Source organism: Sus scrofa, chromosome 7 (assembly GCF_000003025.6).
Source record: "Sus scrofa isolate TJ Tabasco breed Duroc chromosome 7, Sscrofa11.1, whole genome shotgun sequence".
Classification (NCBI taxonomy): domain Eukaryota; kingdom Metazoa; phylum Chordata; class Mammalia; order Artiodactyla; family Suidae; genus Sus; species Sus scrofa.
The window spans coordinates 12,466,682-12,487,891 of NC_010449.5; the positions used below are offsets into that span (position 1 = coordinate 12,466,682).

The 21,210-nt window shown below is 44.3% G+C and overlaps 1 protein-coding gene across 11 annotated transcripts in view; it reads right to left on the minus strand.

Moving 5' to 3' along the window:
- The window catches only part of ATXN1 (ataxin 1), a 430,913-nt gene that overhangs the window by 166,744 nt on the left and 242,959 nt on the right, over positions 1–21,210 (minus strand). The window contains exon 1 of one of the 11 annotated variants that reach the window (XM_021099778.1): positions 10,527–18,026. The exons of the other annotated variants lie outside the window; for them this stretch is intronic. The gene's annotated coding sequence lies outside the window, so the exon portion shown is untranslated. Of the gene's footprint in view, positions 1–10,526; positions 18,027–21,210 lie in introns of those variants that run through there. 11 annotated transcript variants of the gene reach the window in all.

Consider the following 21,210-nt stretch of genomic DNA (forward strand, 5'->3'; position numbering starts at 1 on the left):
TTTTTCTGGAGTTCCTGTCATGGCGCAGTGGTTAACGAATCCGACTAGGAACCATGAGGTTGCGGGTTCGATCCCTGGCCTTGCTCAGTGGGTTAAGGATCTGGCGTTGCCGTGAGCTGTGGTGTAGGTTGCAGACGTGGCTCGGATCCCGTGTTGCTGTGGCTCTGGTGGAGGCCGGTGACTACAGCTCCGATTCGACCCCTAGCTTGGGAACCTCCATATGCTGCAGGAGCAGCCCAAAAAATGGCAAAAAGATGAAGACAAAAAAAAAAAATATTTTTATTTTTCTATTACAGTTGATTTATAATGTTCTGTCAGACAAATGCCATATGATATCACTTACATGTGGACTCTAACCATGGTGCAAATGAACCTTTCTACAAAACAGAAACAGATTCACAGGCATAGAGAGCAGACTTGTGGCTGCCGAGGGGGTGGGAGTGGGATGAACTGGAAGTTAGGGGTTAGTAGATGCAAACTATTACATTCAGAATGGATATGCAATGGGGTCCTACTGTAACGCACAGGGAACTACATCCAATCCCTTGGGATAGAACATGATGGACGATAGCATGAGAAAAAGAATGTATGTATATGGATGACTGGGTCACTTTGCTGTACAGCAGAAATTGGTGCAACACTGTAAACCAATTATATTTTAACAAAAATCAAATTCAAAAAAAGTGCCATAGAATGACAGCTCCAGGAAATTACGATTTTTAGAACCAACATGGCATGTGTTCCATATCGACAATTTCTCCCTGGCTTTATTTAATACTCTTCTTCCAAAGGGGGCTGGTGAAGCCCAGAGAAGACACTGCAGCCCAGGAGACAAAACGATCTGGATTGAAAAGCGACTACACACCCCCTGGGTTACAAGTCCCTTTCAGGCTGCCAGGGTCATCACATACCTTCTCCTGGGAAGAGAGTTTTGTTCCTGTCTGCTGGAGATGGTCAGTGATTAGCCTAGGGGTCCAAGAAGTGCCTGGAGGTGGGGACAGTGCCTGCGCTTCATGCCTTGATGGCTTAGAAAGTGTTGATAAATCATGAGGTGTTATGGCCCATGAGTAACCACTACAAGCAACAACTGCCCTTCCATTTCTGTTCAATTTGCTCTCTTTTTTATGAGAAAGAAAATTAAGTATGTGCCTCTCATTCTCTTTTTGCCACAGTACTAATATCCTCAAGTATTTTATTTGGCCTGACTTCACAAAATACCAAATAGTGAGTCAAAGTAAAATGACAAGATAGAATCAACATACACTCCCAGCTCCATCATTTTGCCAGATACTCTCCCAGCCCCATCATTTTGCACAGCGACAAGTAACAGAAGTCACCAAAGATATTAAAAACTGAACTTTGAAAGCAGTCTATCAAAGCCACAACTTCCTCATCATTTAATGAAAAGTTACTATGTAAAAGCATGGCTATAACCAGGACCTCCAACCATGCTTTAAAGGTTATAGTGTTGTTACATGATGAAAGCCTATTCAAAGCTTTTAAAAACAGAATTCTTTCCTAAAATTCAAATTCGGCAGCAGCTGTTAACTACCCAACTGTGCATGTTTGGACCAAGACGATTTCTGTAACTACATTAAATCAACCTCATGTGTCTTTTGGTCTGTTTTATTAAATTAAAAGCCAAAAACTATAAACTCGATATTTTTAATCTCTCTTTCTTTTTATACTATTCCAGGTAGCTGCCTTGTTGTCTCAGCATCACAACTTTCTGATGCAATCAGAACAAAAGTATTCTAAGACAAAGGTACTATTGAAAACTTCTCTTCTTTTAGAGGAGGCTTAATAAAACTATTCTAGCTTAAAACTAAGGTTTCAACGGTCTCAGCTGTGAATACCAAGTAACAGAAATACCACTTGGCATTAAATCTAGGGATTACCTGTTGAAACACCAAAGGCAGGGAGACTTTGATGTGGGTTTACCTGGTGCCGGGAAAGTACCAACAAACACAATTATTATTTTCCTGTGAACTTAGAGTTGAAGATTTGATACCATATTTGGAGCGAAGATCCGTTGGGTGGAGGGTGGGGTGGGTACAGGGGAGGGAGGCTGGGGAGCAGGCACACACCCCCATGCCTGCTTGAACCAGTTATAAGTAATGCTGTGTAACCAAGTTTCTCCTCTGTGACCGGGAAGAACCTTTGTCTTCTATTATAAGTTAAGCACTAAAGGGATGTTGCCTATAAGCTTCAATTATACATAATGGCGCATCTCTGGGAAGCTTGCCTCCCAGGTAATGAATTAAGCTTAAAAAAAAAAAAAAAAACCCTTTATTTAGCTCACAGGAAACATCCTGGCCAGGCTCACCTGTGAATGACTACAGGAAGGAAGAAATGAACACATCCCCTATGAAGGCTGATGGGAACCAGGAAAAATTTGACTGTACTCCCTCCTCTTTCCATATAGAAGAAGCCTGAATTCTAACCTCAGGCAAGATGGTTCTTTGGGACATAAGTCCACCACCTTCTTGCTCTGCTGGCTCCCAATAAGGTCACTGTTCCTTGCCTCCAACATCTCCTCTCTTGATTTCTTGGCCTGTCTGGGGTGAGGAGTAGAAGCTTAGACTTATACTTCCACTTGCTACAGTGTTTTAAGGTCAAATAAAGGATGCTATCAACCCATTATTTTCTAAGCACAGGACCCTGTCAAGAGATAGTCACAGTTGGCCTTCAGAGTCCTGAAACTCAATTAAAACACCTGATGATCAGGTTTCATTAAAAATCACAAGAGTTTTCCTTACACACTAAGCATCCTAGAAGTTTCCTTCTTCGCTTTAAAAATAAATACTTAAAACTTTAGAATTAGAGACACCTGTTTGTCACATGTGTCTGGAACCCACATTCTAGGGAATCACACACCCCCGTTCCTATTAGGAGAAAGAACAATAGGCTTTCTCCCTGCCACCTTCATCTTCCAGGTTTCGGGGTTTATCCTAATATCACACACTTAGAAGCCTCACATATCAAAAGAGGAGAAAAATCTCTCGCTCCTTAATTGTTGTGTCGAATAAGCTCTCCAAAGTTCATTTTTGTTACCTTTTTCAGGCAAAATAAGAGGCCTTTTACAAAAATTCTATTGCTAAAACAATGGAATTCTCCCGGGAATGACTCCGTTATGGAAATGAAGTGACAGCTTCTTTTATCTAGCCAGGCAGAAAGTCTGCATTTATAAAAGGCATTCAGAGCACTCAAGTGCTGTGTGTGGGAGGACAGAAAAAAGCTATTTTTAATTCAGATCGCAGCATTCCTCTGGTACAGGTCTTTCAGTATAATCATCATCATAATACTCATCTAAAAAGAAAAAAAAAAAGATTCCCATTTCTGCTGACCCCAGCAGAAAAAGAGAGGGAGAAAAAAAAAAATGAAAAGAATGGTGAAGAGAATTTCTTTGGACCACTGCGTAGGCTCAGAGATCCATGTCCAAGGATATCAGAGCTGACTCTTCGCCAGAATGAAAAGAACTCAAGTTCTGTGAGTGATAGCATCACATCTTCTCACACAAATGGACGTTTCCGCGTGTGTGACTTTCACTGCACTGAGTTTGCGGGAGTCACCTGGGCCTGCCAGGACAAGCTGTGTAGGTTCTCTCCTGTGTTCCCACGAGTTGACAGTCTGGGCTGATGCTGCGGTGGATGAGGACATCAACTGCCACCCTGGAAACCTGATTTCGCCTTTTAGAAACTGGAAGGCTTCCTGGGGGACGCAAGAGGCACTGAGCTGCTGGGTGGGCAGACTCGGAACTTTCTGGGTCAGGAAAGAATCTGCAGATGGATGTTTGACATGACTGTCATGTTTCCACCAGCTCTGTTGGGGACCAAAGCCTAACGAAGAGTGATGAATGAAGTGCTGGTAAGAAGTGAAGACAGCATAGATGACTCCCTGCAGAAGTTCACACGGGACGGAAAAAAAGTCTAAGAGTGAGATTACAAAGGCTAAGTGTTGAGGAGTTCCCGTCGTGGCGCAGTGGTTAACGAATCCGGTTAGGAACCATGAGGTTGCGGGTTCGGTCCCTGCCCTTGCTCAGCCCTGAGCTGTGGTGTAGGTCGCAGACGCAGCTCGGATCCCGAGTTGCTGTGGCTCTGGCATAGGCTGGCAGCTACAGCTCCGATTTGACCCCTAGCCTGGGAACCTCCATATGCCTCGGGAGCGGTCCAAGAAACAGCAAAAAGACAAAAAAAAAAATAAAATAAAATAAAAAATAAAACTGTTATTTAAAAAAAAAAACAAAAACAAAGGCTAAGTGTTGGAATAAGACCTTTAGAAATGGCTAAACAGATTGTTTGCCAAAGTGCAGCATCACTTTTGAACAGGTGGGGTCAGAGAGATATATAATTGAAGGAAAGAATTCCCTTAACAGTACGTTTGCCATCTTAATCATTTTTAAAGTGTACAATTCAGTGGTTTTATTACATTCATGAACCATCACCATTATCTAGTTCCAGAAGACTTTCAGCATCCCCCAAAGAAATGCCACACCTACTAAACAGTCACTCTGTACCCACTCCTCCTCTCAGCCCCTGATAACCCCTCATCTGCATCCTGTCTCTCTGGATTTGCCTCTTCTGGATGTTGCATCTACATGGAATCATACGATACACGGCCTTTCGGGTCTGGCTCCTTTCACTTAGCATCGTGTTTTCAGGACTCATCCAAGTTGCAGTACGGATCAGTACCTCTTTCCCCTTTTGGCTGAATCCCGGCTCCACTGCACGTATATACGCTATCTTGGATATCCATTCATCAGCTGATAAGGCATTCAAGTTCTTTCCACTTTTTGGCCCTCATGAAGAATGCTGCTGTGAACACTCCTGTACATGTTTTTTGGTGTGAACGCTCACTTTCAATTCTCTCGGGCAGAACGGCTGGGTCGTGGTGACTTTAGGTTTGACCTTTTGAGGAGCTGCCAAACTGTTCTCCACAGTGGCTGCACCATTTTAAAGCATTGAAGGGGGGCTGCCACGTCTCCCTATCCTTGACCACGTTGGTTATTTTCCTAACCTTTTATTATGGCCATTTTGATGGACATAAAGTGGTATCTCATTGTGGTTTTGATTTGCATTTTCCTAACCACTACAGATGCTGAGCATCTTTTCGGGGTGCTTCATGACTCATTCGTATGTTTTTTTTGGAGAAAGGTCTACTCGAGTTCTTTGTCCATTTAAAAACTGAGGTGTCAGAGTTCTTAACTGTGGGTTAAGAATTCACCTGCAGTGGCTTGGGTTTCTGTGGAGGTGTGAGTTTGAACCCCAGCCCGGTGCAGTGGGTTAAAGGCACAGGTTATAGCTGTGGCTTGGATTCAATCCCTAGCCAGGACACTTCCATATGCCACAAGTGTGACCATAAAATAAACCAAAATAAGAGTTGGACTGCACTCTAAAAAAATTAAAAATCAAAATTGAATTGTCTTTTGGTTGTGTAGTTCTAAGAGTCTTTACATGTTCCAGAAACTAGACTTTTATGAGATATACGATTTGCAAATATTTTCTCTCATTTGTGGGTTGTCGTGCTTTTTTTTTTTTTTTTCTTTTTTTTTTAGGGCTGCACCTGCAGCATATGGAGGTTCCCAGGCAAGGGGCTGAATCGGAGCTGCAGCTGCTGGCCTACATCACAGCCACAGCAACACCAGATCCAGGCAGAGTCTATGATCTACATCACAGCTCATGGCGACTACAGATCCTTAACCCATTGAACAAGGCCAGGGATCCAACCCGCATCCTCATGGATACTAGTCAGGTTCTTAACCCACTAAGCCACAATGGGAACTCCTTGATGGTGCCTGTTTTTTGCTTTTTTTTTTTTTAACTTTTGCTTTTTAGGGCTGCACCCAAGGCATATGGAGGTTCCCAGGTCAGGGGTTGAATCAGAGTTATAGCCGCTGGCCTGTGCCAGAGCCACAGCAACACCAGAAATGAACCTCGTCTGCAACCTACACCACAGCTCATGGCAACGCTGGATTCTTAACGCACTGAGCGAGGCCAGGGATTGAACCCGCAACCTCATGGTTCCTAGTTGGATTTGTTTCTGCTGAGCCATGATAGCAACTCCACTTGGTAGTGCTTTTTTAGTTTTTATTTTGATGAAATCCCATTTATTTTTTCCTTTCATTGCTTGTGCTTTGGGTGTCCTATCTCAGCATCCATCATCAAACCCAATGTCATGAAGATCTATTTCTATGTTTTATTCTGAGTGTTTAATAGCTTAGCCCTCCCATTTGAGGTACTAATCCAGTTTAGTTAATTTTTTGCATATGGCGTGAGGGTCCAAGTTCATCCTTCCACACGTATCCCATCTGTCTCTTTTCTGGCTGCCCCAGCCCCATGTGTGGAATAGAGGTCAGAGAGGTTTGGAATTTGGAGTGATTTTAGTCCATTCTCTTTTTTAAAGTTTTTTCCCCCCCCCTTAAAAATATGTATCATTTTGCAAATGAACTTAACTGACTTTTGGTTACAGTAACAAGTGAAGGACCTTTTTTTCCTCATCCTGCATTTTGAAGATGTAGCACGTGTTCAAGAATCTTGAGCTTTGGGGGAAGTCAACCAGGTCTTGGTGATGCTTCTGCAAGGCCTCATTTCCAAAAGCAACAAGACGCTTGACACTGCTTGAAATCGAAGTAGGTTCTTCATTATTTTCATGCCATTTGTTTCCATGTGTCTTCTGCCCTAGTGAGCCGCTCCTGCCCTCAGCTTTCCAGAGATCCTATTCCCTGTTCCCACCCCAATATCTGCCAGTTAATACTGGCTCTTGGCAGAGCGCTTAATCCACTTCATACTAAGTCAGATATAATTACTTTTAGCATGATGCTTGAGTCCTTGCTATGTTTAAGCAAACCGAATAAAAGTATAGGTTATGGAACCCTAGGTACCATTCATTCAGCCAGTAGAAGAAGTGGAGACTTTCAAAGCCCTCTGAAGCATCATCTGCTCAGCCTTGGCTGCACCCTGAATTTACCTGGGGAGCTTTAAAACTACTGCTACCTGGAATCCACCTGCAGAGATCCTCCCTTAATTGGTCTGGGGTGCAGCCCAGGCAACAGGATTCTAACATGCAGGTGAGGAGGGGAGCCAGGGCCTACAGGCAGGCATCAAGATTGCTACTTATTCTTCAGGGTCTCAAAGCCAGTGCTTCCTGCCACCTCCCCACCTGCAGGCAGTTAGGGATGTACCTACATTTATCTCTCTTAAGTTTTATCATTTCATATTCGACCTAACCCAAACTGAGTTCTCATTTAATCTTCCCCGAAACCGTGGGAAAGAAGATTATTATTGGTATTATTAGTATTATTACTCGCAAGACTGTAGAGGAATTCAGCAACAGCCCCAGATCACGAAATGTGGAAGCGGTCGAGAAGGGATTTCAGGGCAGTGTTTTCAACCCCAAAGTCTGTATCATTTATGCTGTTTCTCTCAGTAATGGTCATGAGCGCAGTCATATAGTTGGTACAGGGACTCATGGGGGAAAACAGCAACTTCACATCCTCTCCAGCACTCAGGGTGGGCACTGCCCCTGCTGGTCACTGTTCTTTCTCTTTGCTGGACGTGTGTGTGCGTGCATGCACGCATGCATGCACCCACCCACGCAAGGGAAGTGGACCTCAGGGGTTTATCTGAATTCAGAAAGGTGGGACGGGACTCCAGGATTGTAGCTGGGGAGAGTTTTCAGAGAGAGGGGGGTGGGAAAAGGGCAGTAATTCTTTCCAATATGTGCTAAGACTGGCAACAGGCCGTGAAACACCTTTATTGGGGTACAAAACTAACAATCACTGAGGAAACAGACACTTCATTCGGTTGTAAAATTCATCCGACGTCTAAATGTGATTACAAAGCTCTATCATTGCAATCAGCAGGGCCCAAGGATATCAGGCAAAAACACCCATGCTTATACATTCGGATTCTTGCAGTAGAGGACACAACACCTACATACTGTCACCTTGCCTATCAAAGCAGGGGGCACATTCACAAGCCTTTCCACCACAGCAGAAAAGCAGAAAAAACTGAGAACTGATAAAGCATATTGGTTATAATGGGGAAGTTGGGAAATGAGTTTCAAGTCACTTTTTCCTCTTTTAACCAGTGCACTCAAATAGCCATGTGTGTGCACTTACAGGCGCACACACACACACCAAGCTTGAAGGAAAAACACAATTCAGTCTGGTCATTTTTCATAGATCTAATGTATTCATCCTTTAAACTAGAGGCAGTGGGCAGCAACGTTATTATTCTTTTTTTTTTTCTTTTTGGCCATGCCTGTGGCATATGGAAGTTCCCGGGCCAGGAATCAAACCTGTGCCACAGCAGTCATGAGAGCCACAGCAGTGACAGTGCCAGATCCTTAACCTACTGAGCCACCAGGGAACTCCTGCAATACTCTTACTCTCTATCTGTATTACCGCATAAAGAAACTGGTAGAATTTCTGTGTAATTGAGTAATTAGGAGCTCGAAAGGAGTAAGAATTTGCTGGAGGTTTTCTTAGGCCAGTGTCAGAAGTTGGTTAGATGAGAAAAGTTTTCACAAGTGGGAGTTGTAGCTGCTTGTCTCTTAACTGTAGGGAATCTGTCAACTTTCGTGCAGTGTATCAAGACTTTACTCTTCAAAATCATTCTCAGTGTGCTCTGAATTGCGATACTTTTAAGCTAACTACTTCTCAAAGTGCTGTTTAAAAACTGACATCTTCAACCGCATTCCAGGCTTAGAATATATCTAAATTTGCAAAGTCTCATTGGCTCTTACGAGAGTGCTACTTTAAAAAAAAAAAAAAATACACTTGACAGCCAATCTCTTGAAAATGATTTGTGCAGAAATTGTGTTCAAATTACTTTATATCAAGAGATTTAAGAGAAAAATGTGGTTTTCTTTGTAACAGGCTAAAAATAATGATATCCTTTATCTTCAACTGAACATGTACATATGTTGTATAAGCTGTTGCATTTAAACAAATTGAAAAACAGTAGGATTCTGGCTATCATCCACCAAGAAACAAAACCTGCCCAGAATATCCTTTTAAGCATTAAAAATACAATTAACTGTGATTTTCCACAAAGTTCAATCCCACATACCAAATCCGTGTTGTCAACCAGGTCCAAGGCATCAAATTATAAAAGCTAATGTCTCAACAACAGACAGGAAGCTCAGAAAAAAAAAATGATTTCAGTACAATTTTACATAAGGGAACGTTAGTTTATATTTCTACAAATTGCTTTTGAGTTACTGGGCAATATGTTATTTAAACTCCCCCTTATGGCAACAGAACACAAGTCATATCCCTTAAATAATTCCCTCTGAACATTAAATGTTTATCATGTGCAAAGTGCCGCTAGATGAGGCTCAGAAATGGAGAAAACAGGTTCACTGCTGTGAATGCTGAATGCTGATTTTTTAAAACAGAAGAATGTCACCAACTCTGATAATTCTGGGTGATTCCTCCTTACCACCAACAGTGATTTTTCAACTGTTTTCTTCTAAGCCGGAACCCTGCCTTCAAATGAAATCTTACATGGAAACCCAAAACATTAAATAAAGTTGAGACCATTCACCTTGACCTACTGATTTTTCCTCCCCCTCCTCGCCACCCGCCCTCCCCCCTTTACCACCAAGGGCTTCTGCAGGCAGCCCCATGGGAGTTTGGGGGTTTTGAGACATGCTTCGGCCACTGGAGAAAGTGCTCTGCCCTCCACTGGTCTGAGGAGTCTCAGATCCTTCACATGGCCTATGAGACCCCTTACACTTTGCTCCCTCTATTTCGCAGCCCCATGAGCTCATCAACCCACTGACCATGTAACATACTGCCCTCAGTAATGGAGTACCGACTGTTCACTGCATGCATTATGCACCATGCTGTTTGTGCCCCATGCTTTAAGCTGTCCCTCCGCTTAAAAGGTGAGCCCTTCATATCCTTCACCTCCATCAGTGCTGAGACACCCCACAACTCTGCATGTCTGGAAACTGTCTTAACTCCATATATACATTCATTTTCACCTCACCATGGTGGGAGGTAGGTATTCATGTAAACTAACTTTCTTTTTTTTTTTTAAACACATCCGGAAGTTCTTGGGCTAGGGATCAAATCGGAGCTGCAGCTGCCAGCCTATGCCAGAGCCACAGCAATGGCAGCTCTGAGCTCCATCTGTGACCTACGCCACAACTCACGACAACACCAGCTCCTTACCCACTGAGCAAGGCCAGGGATCGAACCTGCATGTGCATGCATTCTAGTGGGGTTTGTTACCGCTGAGCCACAACGGGAACGCCATGTTAATTAACTTGTAAATAAGTCAAGGACAGAGAGTATCTTCTATTTTCAATTGTACAGTACGATTTAGCACAGGTCTTGACTCATAATAGGGGCTTAATATACGACCGTGAGAGAACAAAGATCAATAGATAGATGGGTGACATGGGTTAAACTATTTCCACCAAACCCATGGAAAACATTTATTATCAGTATTCATGCACGTATACGTACATATACACTTTTTCAAAAATTGTGACAAAATAAAGAGCATAAAATTTACCATTTTTTCCAAAGCGGGTAGTTCAGTGGCATCGAGTGCCCTCGTGTTGTTGTGCAACCACCAGCATCATCCCTCTCCAGGACTCTTTTCCTCTTCGCAGAACCCAAGTTCTGCCCATCCATACATTGTACACTTCTCACTGTATGAAGTGATCTAGGGTGTGTAGAACACCCAGCTTCTTCACTTCCCCTTTGCCCCCACCTGCCGTCAATCTCACGCCTTTTCCTCCACACTTGGGACCTTTCTTAGTGAGAAATGTGGTCACTGTGGTTGAGACATATGGTCAATGAAACTTCAGTTACCAGCCTAGCTACTAGCGAGCAGTGTAGGTGGCAAGACATGAATTTTCTGGATTTTTTTTTTTTTTTCCTTCTGAAGCCCTGCACTGATCCCTATTAACACGAACGATGAGAAGCCAGCATTCACTCCAGGACTCTCTGGGGCTTCACAAAAAGCATGTCCATAAGGAACAGGCACATGTGGGGAAAAGAGCCTGTGGATAACACATAGAGCTAACATGTGACATCCACTCAATTTCACTGCCCATGTTTTAACATTTCTCAACATAGGACTTGTTTTCTACCTCACGAGAGCAAGTGTGATAGTATTTTTTTTATTCCCCCAGGACACTCATCATTAAATCGACGGTGCACCTTACCATCAGTGGCTCAGAAAAATTGGAGAAAGCTGGTACCTATTTTCTGTTGGTACCCCAAGATTTTTACTGTGAGATGTTTGCATGTCATGATCACAGTTTCCATCTTACATTTAGAGGCCTATAAAGCAAAGTCCAGGAACACAAGAAAAAGAAGATGGTGACAATTTATTCTGGCGGCCGGTAGAGACTGGCAGAGGCCAGCAGGTGACCCAGACGCCAGGCTGGGCTCCAATGCGAACTGCTACCCCATGAAAGTCTCCACTGCTCCGGCGCCAGGTCCACCTTGTGTAAACGACACAGAGTTAAATGAAACTTCCAATGCAGTTAAGCTACACCTGACCTCCTTCCTGTCCCAACATTCGATAGCTTTCTGACTTCGCCAAGGTCCTGGTGGGGAAGAGGTGAAGGAACAGGCAGCCTACTTTGCACAGTTGGCTGGGGCACCAGATGATACAAAGAGCCCATCTCTTCCTGTGTTCAGTGCCCTTGCTTCCACATTGGTAGCTTTGGTAGCTCTAGTTCTATTTTCCAAGTGAGATCACAGTTATTGCTTTCCATGTCATTATCAGCTACCTACGTACTCCTTCCGAGAGTCCTGGACCACCAAGCGAGGGGCCAAAACTCAGCCAGAAACAATCTGAAGTTCTGCCTCTCGGCTGTGAGCAGCCAGGATACCTAGATACACACCAGGTAGGCAACCAGCTCTCACTGAAAGAAGGCTACCAACACATCCATAAACCAGGTGTCAACCCTGACCCATCAGTATGCCTACCATGTGCCACGTTTCACCAGCCAGCACCATACCATCAGGCTTTTTCTTTTTTCCTAACCAAGAAGTAAGTAAACAGTGTGGAAAAGGTCCCTATTGGGTGTGCCTGGGGTGCTCGTATCAGTACTGTTTTTGAGTTTCCACCATTAGGTCAGGCTGGACATCCCAAACCTTAAAAAGTTAATATGGGAACACCGCCTGTGGGCTTCATAGGAAAAGACGAGACCGCTGGCAGCCTCCTAAAATAGGAAGTTAAACACAGCAAAGAGATCTTGAGATTTCCCCTTGCAAAAAAAAAAAAAAAAAGGGGGGGGGGGGGTAATGGGATTTAATATGAACACAAGCCAGATTTGCTGAAAAAGCAGCCTTTGTTCCTTAAAACTGCAGTTGACTGTTTACAGACTACTAAAATTTCCTGAAAGACTGTACTTTAACTAGCCCATGTGCATGGTCACCAAGCCCTTATTCCAAAAGCACTGTCAGGGAGAAGCCAAATTAGGGTCTCAGTGATAACTGCAAATGACTGAGAACAAACCACCGTGATTCTAGCTTTTAAACACTTAAGTCATTTTAGTGTTGCTTTACTCGCCAGACGAAGTGCGTTATAAACATCTCTGCTTTCTCATAACAGCCTCCCCAGAGCCAGGCATGGCCAACGCTATTGTCACAGTGAGGGGTACACTGTCCCGTTTCCTCCTGGAAGAAAGAACCTTTTTTTGTGATTCTCCTTTTCACCTCATCTGTGGGACAGGGACAGTGCCTACTCCCAGGCTGAGAGCATCGTGGTTTTGGCAGGGGACTGACTGAAAAAATCTTGGCATCAGGGTTTATTGTAAGCCGAGTCACACTGGAATGGAGGCCCATCCGAAGCCCTGGAAAAATGAGAACTATTTCCAGGGTAACAAAGAGGTTTGGCCTTTGAGCTGGGGATGTGTTTTCATTCATCCACTTGCTGTGATTCACCATGTGGGCGACTGTGAGCAGGCAGAATCATTTAAGTTCATCAATGTATTAAGTACCAAATCCGATGAAGAAGGTGTTTTAAGAAAAATGGTCATTTGGGGGTTCTCTAGACTGGTTTTATTCAATACCTCCCCATTCTCCTTTCTTTCCAGAAAAATAAAGCTATTTTATGGGTAGGTTAGGCCACCAGGGAGTCATTCAGAAAAGGATGATTTTAGTTTTAATCCTCTTTCTCACTCCTTATTCACTGGTAGCCTAGACATTCAGATTCTCTGGAAAACACAGAAGCCATTTATATGCTGAAGTCAAGAATCTTGATGAGCCTGTTCAGAAGTGTTAGGAGGATTGACGAGTTAATGCTCAGAAAGCACTTGGCAATTCCCAGGTCAAAGATGCGAAATGAACACACCATTATTTGTTTTGATGGCGTCTCAGTGATGAACTTAGTCCAGGGGGGCCTCATTAGGATAAAAGAGCTTCTCACTTTGAGGTAAGAGGCAGAAACATGTTGGCAGTACTTACTTCACCTGATTCTCTTTTATGCTAACTAAGAGGGTAGAGGGCACGCCTGTGATTATTGATCGACACTGTATTAAGTTCCTAAAGGTACAAATAAATGAAAAGATGGATGGACGAGTCGACAAATGACCAGATAGCCATCAAATACATATTCTCCTCCCATGGTTTCTATCAAGGCTGCGGCTTTAGAACCTTGTCTTCCTTACCCAAGTTATTGCTGCAGAAACAGATCGCCAGGGTTTGAGTCTTAAAATACAATGGATTTCAATTCCTAAAGCGATCTGGTCAAGAACGTTCAAACTGGATTTGTCCCATTTTTGAGGTAATACAACACTTTTTGGTTTACTATCTTGGCGCTACTCTTTGCCTTGGTTTGGCAAACTGATAAAAATAAAGCTTTTCTATTACATTGTACTTAGACATCTTCTGCACTATAGAAAGTGCTTGAAACTAATGCATAAATAATGGATGGATGGCTAAGAGGCATCACCTAATCATAGCTTTACACAGTCAGAAGGAACCTTCAAAGGTTCCTCTTGCCTGTAAGAAAGACTGAACTTCAAACATGCAGGACAAGCATTTTTCTTAACATTTCTGAGTAAAAGTAAGGACTTCTACTGCATGGAAGCTCTGACACTTAAATCTCCAAAGTCAAGTTTATAACTTACCATGTATGCCTGACTATAAGGCAGGGTTTTTCGCAAATGCACCCCTGAAAAAAGACAAAATTTCCTCGATTTTTGAGTCCATAGGAAGCTTCTATTTGTTGCTCTCTGAAATATGTTTTTTAAACAACAAAGTACTCTTTATGGAAAACATATTCTCTTGAAACCACCTCCATCAAAGCTAGTTTTGCATGCTTACAAAAGTCACCTAACAGAATTGCTGTTTTTCTCTCTTAACAGCAAAAAAAGAGATTTAGCTAGTAATTATTCTTGGGAGTACGACTTTACAGTTGCAAACACTGGATGTCATTATCAATAAAAAAAACATTTTAAAGATTGCTTTCTAAAGCAGCACAGTAAGTGGTTAAGTTGTATAGCTCCTGAATACATACTTACTGGAAGAATGGAGAAAAAAAATCTCTCCATAATATTCTTTGGTACCCATATTGTTATAGTAATGGGCCCCAATATATCATGCCTCCCCGTAGCCACTCTCACATGAACTGTGAGCTTTGCTATGTGATTTGTTTTGGCCAGGAAGGTATTTTAACATGTAATCAATAGATATAGGAATGGGTGATATTTGTGGCTTGGGATAAAATTTCCAGTGACAGCATCACAGATAGATTCAAAACATATCGTATCTCAGAGGACTTAGATCGAAATCAAAATAATGTGTTCTGGAAAATTCTATGAGAGGACTTATAAAGTGGCTCAAATGATGAAGCCACTGGTATTGTAGATGGAAGTCACAAATAAATTATTTCACATACTAATGAAAGTAGAAGCAAATTGAAGTTCATTTACAGATGACTTCAAACATGTTTGTCATGCTAACCGGCTGAGGTACAGATCTGATTCTTTTAAATGAATGTCTAAGTCCTTAAAATGTTTACCGTCAAGTTGGCCCCAAAAACTCATTGAGAGGAGGGACGATAGCTTAAATGTGAACTTGTATATCTCAGACCTCAACCTCTTCTTCATCTGTAGATCTGAAGATTACAACACCTTACCTGATATATCCACTAAAAAGGATGTCTCATCATCTCATACGCCTTTAGAGAGTTACGATCCACAACATAGAAAATCACAAATGCTGGCAAGGATGCGGGGAAACCGAAACCTCTGTGCCCTGCTGCTAGGCATGTAAAATGGGGCAAGCTGTTGTGGAAAACCATCTGGCGGTTCCTCAAAAACATTAAAAACAAAACTACCAAAGAACAGAAAGCAGGAACTCGAATAGGCATTTGTATACCCATGTTTATAGCGGCATTATTCACCTAAACCAAAAGGTTGCAAGCAGCCCAAGTGTGAATGAACAAAATGGAGTCTATGTGCACAATGGAATATTATACAGCCTTAAAAAGGAAATTCTGACACATGCCACAATATGGATGGACCTTAAGAAAACTGTGCTAAGAAATCAGTCACAAAAGGATGACTTATATGAAGTGTCTAGAGTCCACTTATAAGAGGTATTGAGCGTCATCAACTTAGAGCCAGCAACATAGAGACGGGAAGTAGAATGGTGCTGGCCAGGGGCTGCGGGAAGAAGAATGGGAAGTTATTGGCTCATGAATATGGAGTTTCAGTCTTGCAGGATGACATTGAGTTCTGGGGACTGGTTGCCCAACACGTATGTACTTAACACCACTGAACCAAACATCTACCCATGATTAAGATGGCACGTTTTATGAGCATTTTACCACAATTGTTTTAAAAAAGGCATGTCTCCTGCACACCTTAAACTTGACATTTGCAAAGCTCTGGGCCCCCTCTCTATGAACAACACATTCATTCCCTCACTTGCTCAAGCCAAAAACCTGGGAATGGGCCTGGTGACCACCTCTCCCTTCTCCTCCATCCTCAGCAGGAATCCACAAGTGGGAATTGTAGCTACCAGCCTGTACCACAGCCACAGCCAGCCACAGCAACACCTGATCCGAGCCTTGTCGGCAACCTACGCCGCAGCTTGTAGCAATGCCGAATCCTGAACCCCTGTGAGCAAGGCCAAGGGTTAAACCCGCATCGTCACAGATTCTAGATTGGGTTCTTAACCTGCTGAGCCACACCAGGAAATCCAGAACCTGCATTTTTACAAGATTCCCCATGCAACTGAACAAGCTCACACTAGGCACTCATTTAATACTTGACTAGCTGAAACGACTAGGGAAAAAAAAAAGTTATCAAAACTAGAACATAATTTACACAATTTATCCAAAGACAACTGTGAGGGAATAATGCTTTCCTTACATAAAACTCTATTAAAGCTATAGTCAGCAAAAGGTTAAAACTATCCACCTTCTGAGTGAGGAAAACTATCTGTGCCTTGGCCAACTAAGCAGCTGAGAAGATTTTAACATTTTACAAAGCTTGTCTATTCAAGGGTAGAAAGCCAGCGAAGGACTTGCCCACTATCATCAATATTATAATTCTCCTTCCATGAGTTGGGTGGCCATGAAAATATCTACATCAAAGCTTTAAAGAGGCTTCTGTAAGCGTGTATTGCCGATGTGCCACAGATGTAAAATTTATCTTCATTTGATGAAGCAACAGCACCACGCTCTCTGTTTGGTCACAAAGCTTTGGATTTCTGTAGCAGACCAAGCAGAAGAGAGAAATCCAGACTTGATGGGACACGTTTCTCAACTCCTGGGAAGTAGGTGTTTCGTTTCCTTGGAGCTGGGAAGCAGCAGCCATAGGGACAGGCCATCTTAAAGGGCACCATGCCCGCCACTAGGGGGCATTCGCATGCGAATCGAATTATCCTAACTTGGCAATTCAGAGACGGTACCTCTCATGGGAGTTAACAGGGCAACTGCTTCAATCTCCTGTTCCTCTCAGAAACAGAAACAGACAAAGAGCAAAAACATCAATGCTACCAATTATCCAAAACCTCTTTTGTCTTGCAACACAGGAGCGACTGCATCAAAGAGCTCAATCGAGGCTCTTGCAGGACCAGGGGTTACGAGGTGACCCTGCCTGCAGGTCACTTGATCTCCATTATTCAGATGCCCTTCCACGCGCTATCCTCCTGCAGAACCATCCCAGCCACGCGCAAGGTCCGAAACGTCCACCTGCTTCTCCGAACTACTAGCTCATGATCTCAGAAATTCAAATGGATAACCTATCGGCTTGCAAAAGTGGCCATCTGGGAGCAGGGGAAAGCAAAGTGAGGTTGTGGAGGCCTGGAGCAAACAGGACGGAGTCTGAGGAGCACTGGCAGGAAGTGAGAGAGTCAAGTCTCCGCACCGCCCAGTGGCCGCTCATCCTTAGAGAAATCTCCAGGTAGCTGGCTTCTCCCTGCACCTGGGCCACCGAGGGTGAGGCTCTGACCTCTTTTCCCCTCTTGCTCCTCACCAGGTCCCTCTAATCTTGGTGCAGATTCAAGGGTAAGTTTAATTACAGGGCAGGACACCCCAAGGCCACCAGGTGGGAGCCAGCAGCGGAACACACAGGGCCCCCGCCCCCCTCCGCATCCCAGCGACAGCGGTGTTCTTACCCTCCAAGCCAGCTGCTCACACGTCCTGCCGCCCAGGCCAACAGGAGAGGTTTCACCAGCATCTACCCCCAGTCCTCCCTCCTCTGAAAGCACCATCTGCTTACATGTCCCTAAAGAAGTCCCACAGAAGACACGGCTGACCCGGACGCTGTGGAGCCCTGGGAGGTGTGATGATCACAGACCCGGGACAGAGCTGAATGTGACACAGGAACACCTCAACATCACCTCCACGGAAAGGAATGCGCTTGAAATTAAAAGGGAAGCAAATGCTTTCTTCGCTGTTCTCTCTCAATTAGGAACCTGTACTCCATAGACTCTCGGCATTTCAAATACTAAATGACAAAAAATTTTCCAAGTTCTCAACATTTCAAAGCCTCTCTCTCTTTTCTCTCTCTCTCTCTTTTTTTTTTTTTTTTTTTTTTTTAGGGCCACATCCATGGCATTTGGAGGTTCCCAGGCTAGAGGCTGAATGAGAGCTACAGCTGCTGGCCTCCGCCACAGGTGCAGCAACACAGAATCTGAGCCGGGTCTTTGACCTACATCACAACTCACGGCAACGCCAGATCCCTGACCCACTGAGTGAGGCCAGGGATCGAACGCCCATCCTCATGGATCCTAGTCGGGTTCGTTAACCACTGAGCCACCATAGGAACTCCCCAAAGCCCCTCTCTTTTAAGATAGAAATAGCTTCAGAATACAAGCCTTTCTTTTTCCTTCACAATATGTCAGAAAGTGAAGAGAAACAGAATGGGCTAAGCAAAGTCCAGGGCTGGCCTGTGATCTGCTCTGTCAGGGTTCTGCCCATAGGTTTTTCAACACCAAGAGCAGCTGGCACACTCTCCCTCCTGCAAGTCAGAGTGAGCACATGAGCCAGAGGCAGTAGCAAAGGTGGAATATGCATTACAACAGTGCTGGGTAAAGGGGCTCAGACCCCGCCCACTGTGCCACTTCCACCACCACTGAACGAGCAATGAGCAAGCATCACTTTCTAGGAATGTGTTAGTGGCTGTGATCACGTGTCCTCCTTACACTCAGGTTTCCTTTAACTAAATACTATGTAGCAATAACGATGTGGCCCCCTGGGACTCAGCATTGAAACAGAAGGCTTTGCCAGTGGCATTATCTACTCGGGTTCTATGTTTTTTAGCGCCAGCACCTTTCAAAAGGTCCGCCAATGGCTAGGGAAACATTTGGGGCGTTGAGAATCCCCTCTCTGACCACTGAGCTAACCTCACGTAGGAAATTTTCAGTCCTCGAGTTGAGAAGACGTCTTCAAACACCCAGCAACATGTTTATCGTCATTAAACAGCAAACGCCCTTTCAAACAAAATCCGACAGGACAGAGATTACTGTTCATGCTAATGGAAAGTGATCAAAAAGCCCAAGATGCTTTAGTGAGCTTACTCTGAAGCCTGCTCCTGCTTGAATTTCTCTACAAAGTACATCAAAAGAATATAGATATCACTGGAGACTCAAAACGTTTAAAGTCTTCTAGTAACCAGTGAGAAACTGCACTTGAAACTGTACAAGACGGGGAACAAAACAAAGCTGACTTCTACCTTCTCCCTGAAAGGCAACACATCACAGGCTATAAATAGTTCGGCCTTTCTGTTTAAATGTACACCCATCCCCCACCGCAGACACGCCAGAGGCTTCCGATCGTCTTGCTATTTCAAAGGAATCTTACTTAAGAATCAATCTAACAAAATCATGGTGATTTTACGGGTTGGTAGGACAGCTTGGAATGAGGAGGAATGCCATGGGGGATCCTATTCCTTGCTCAGTTTGGAGAGGGGGCAAAGCTTTCATAAAGCACAGTAGCTGTCAACTCGGGCAAGCAGGAGGGTCTACCCACCAAGGGCAGCATCAGAAGAAGGGTCAAGGGCATTCGAGGCAGAGGAACGGTGACTTGAAGCCTTCCTTCTTCATCACACTTTCTGCACCTCTGGCTGGAGGTGCCTGCTTGCCAGACCCACATGGAAAGCGGAGCAGAAAGGGAGGTGGTTAGGAGTTTCCTGCTCCCCTGCTAGCATCTCTCCAGCTCCAGCCTGGATTCAAGGAAAAGAGACCTGGAGTTGATGGACTCCTGAATCCTAGGCACCCATGCACTCACTCTGGTTCCTGGGATCTTGCGGTGCGCAAGTTGCACTTGGCTTCTCTCATTAGACTGTGCTCTGCCACTAGAGACAGGCGCCTGTGAAACGTGACATGACGAGCCCCAGAAAGTAAAACGGGAATGTGATCCATTCCTCCTCTCTCCCAACCAACAGCCTTCTGGCTCCTTTCTCTCAAATCAAAACTGGCACTCTCCCGCTGGACCAAAAAAGATGGAGAAGGCGGTAGGCGGTGGCCCCATGAAACTCAGAAGAGCTGTCAGCTTGCAAAAATTTGACAAGTCAGCAAAACATTACCAGGCATTTCCCTGAGCTGTGGGGAGCTTGTGTCTAGTAATGAGGCAAAGCAGCAGGAAAGAGAAACAGCTCTCACCGCATGGATGGTGAGCCTTCTCTGATCGGGCTAGATGCGGCAACATTTAACGCTTCTGTCTCGTCCACGTTAAACCGTTTTATCTCCACTAGAGGGCTGGGATAGAGAAGAAATTTCAGCCTGAGGACTTGGCTGCTGATTTAAGAACTGATCCTAAACCTTGGGGCAGGCAAGGCAGAACAGATATGTGAAAAAGCTGGGGTTAAGACAAAAATCAGGTACTCGAAAGAGCTCATCTGGGGCTAAGGATCTCCCCCAATTCTACCCAAGAACCCGCAACTCACTGAACGACACTGTTACAAAAATAAGCTCAAAAAATATATATATAACACAGGATGCCTCCCGTAGCCACCTGGGGTCAAAAAAGTCAAGCTATTGCTCCAACTCCCTCCCTTGTCTCTTATGTCCAGTCATCCTGTCCAGTCTCCTCTTTCCTTGTGGTAGCTGCTACATCTGTCCCTTTATAATGCTCCCAGTTTTCCAACTCTTATCTTCTTTTGCCCACATAACCTCCAGGCAGGGTCCCCATCTCTGCTTTTCTCCCCACTAACTCCTGGGTTGTCAACACAGTTGTAAAGTTAATCTCACCGAAACACAGATGGGTTATATCACCAGCTTGTGGAAAAATCTCCAGTGATTACCATCCTCCTGTTTGGGACTCTCCACACAGCATCACCCTGTCCATACTGCAACAGTGACAAGCAGACGGCTCAGGACCCGCCTGCCCCCGCATAAAACCAGAACTGAACAGGTGCCGTTTTCTAGGAATTTGTCAGTGGCTGTGGTCAGGGGTCCTCCTGGCATGTAGGTTTCTCTTGCTCAAATACTACATGTGGAGACATGGCTGAGAAGCCCCACTCTTTGGTCTGGCTCGTGTGTGCTATGACCTCACCCTACCCTTCCAGGGACATCTTCCCATTTTCTCTCTTTGAAAGAACCACTTTCCATGGTGATTCATACACAGAGCTTCCAACTTGGTTTTCACGTTGGGCTGCTCTGCTTCGCCCTTGTCTGGAACCCCTTTTCCATTGATCACGAGCTGGATGCGGCCATCTGCTAAACCCCAGGATGAGAGGCAGCTAGTGAATGAGTGGGAGAGCCTGATGTATTTGGGGAGTGGG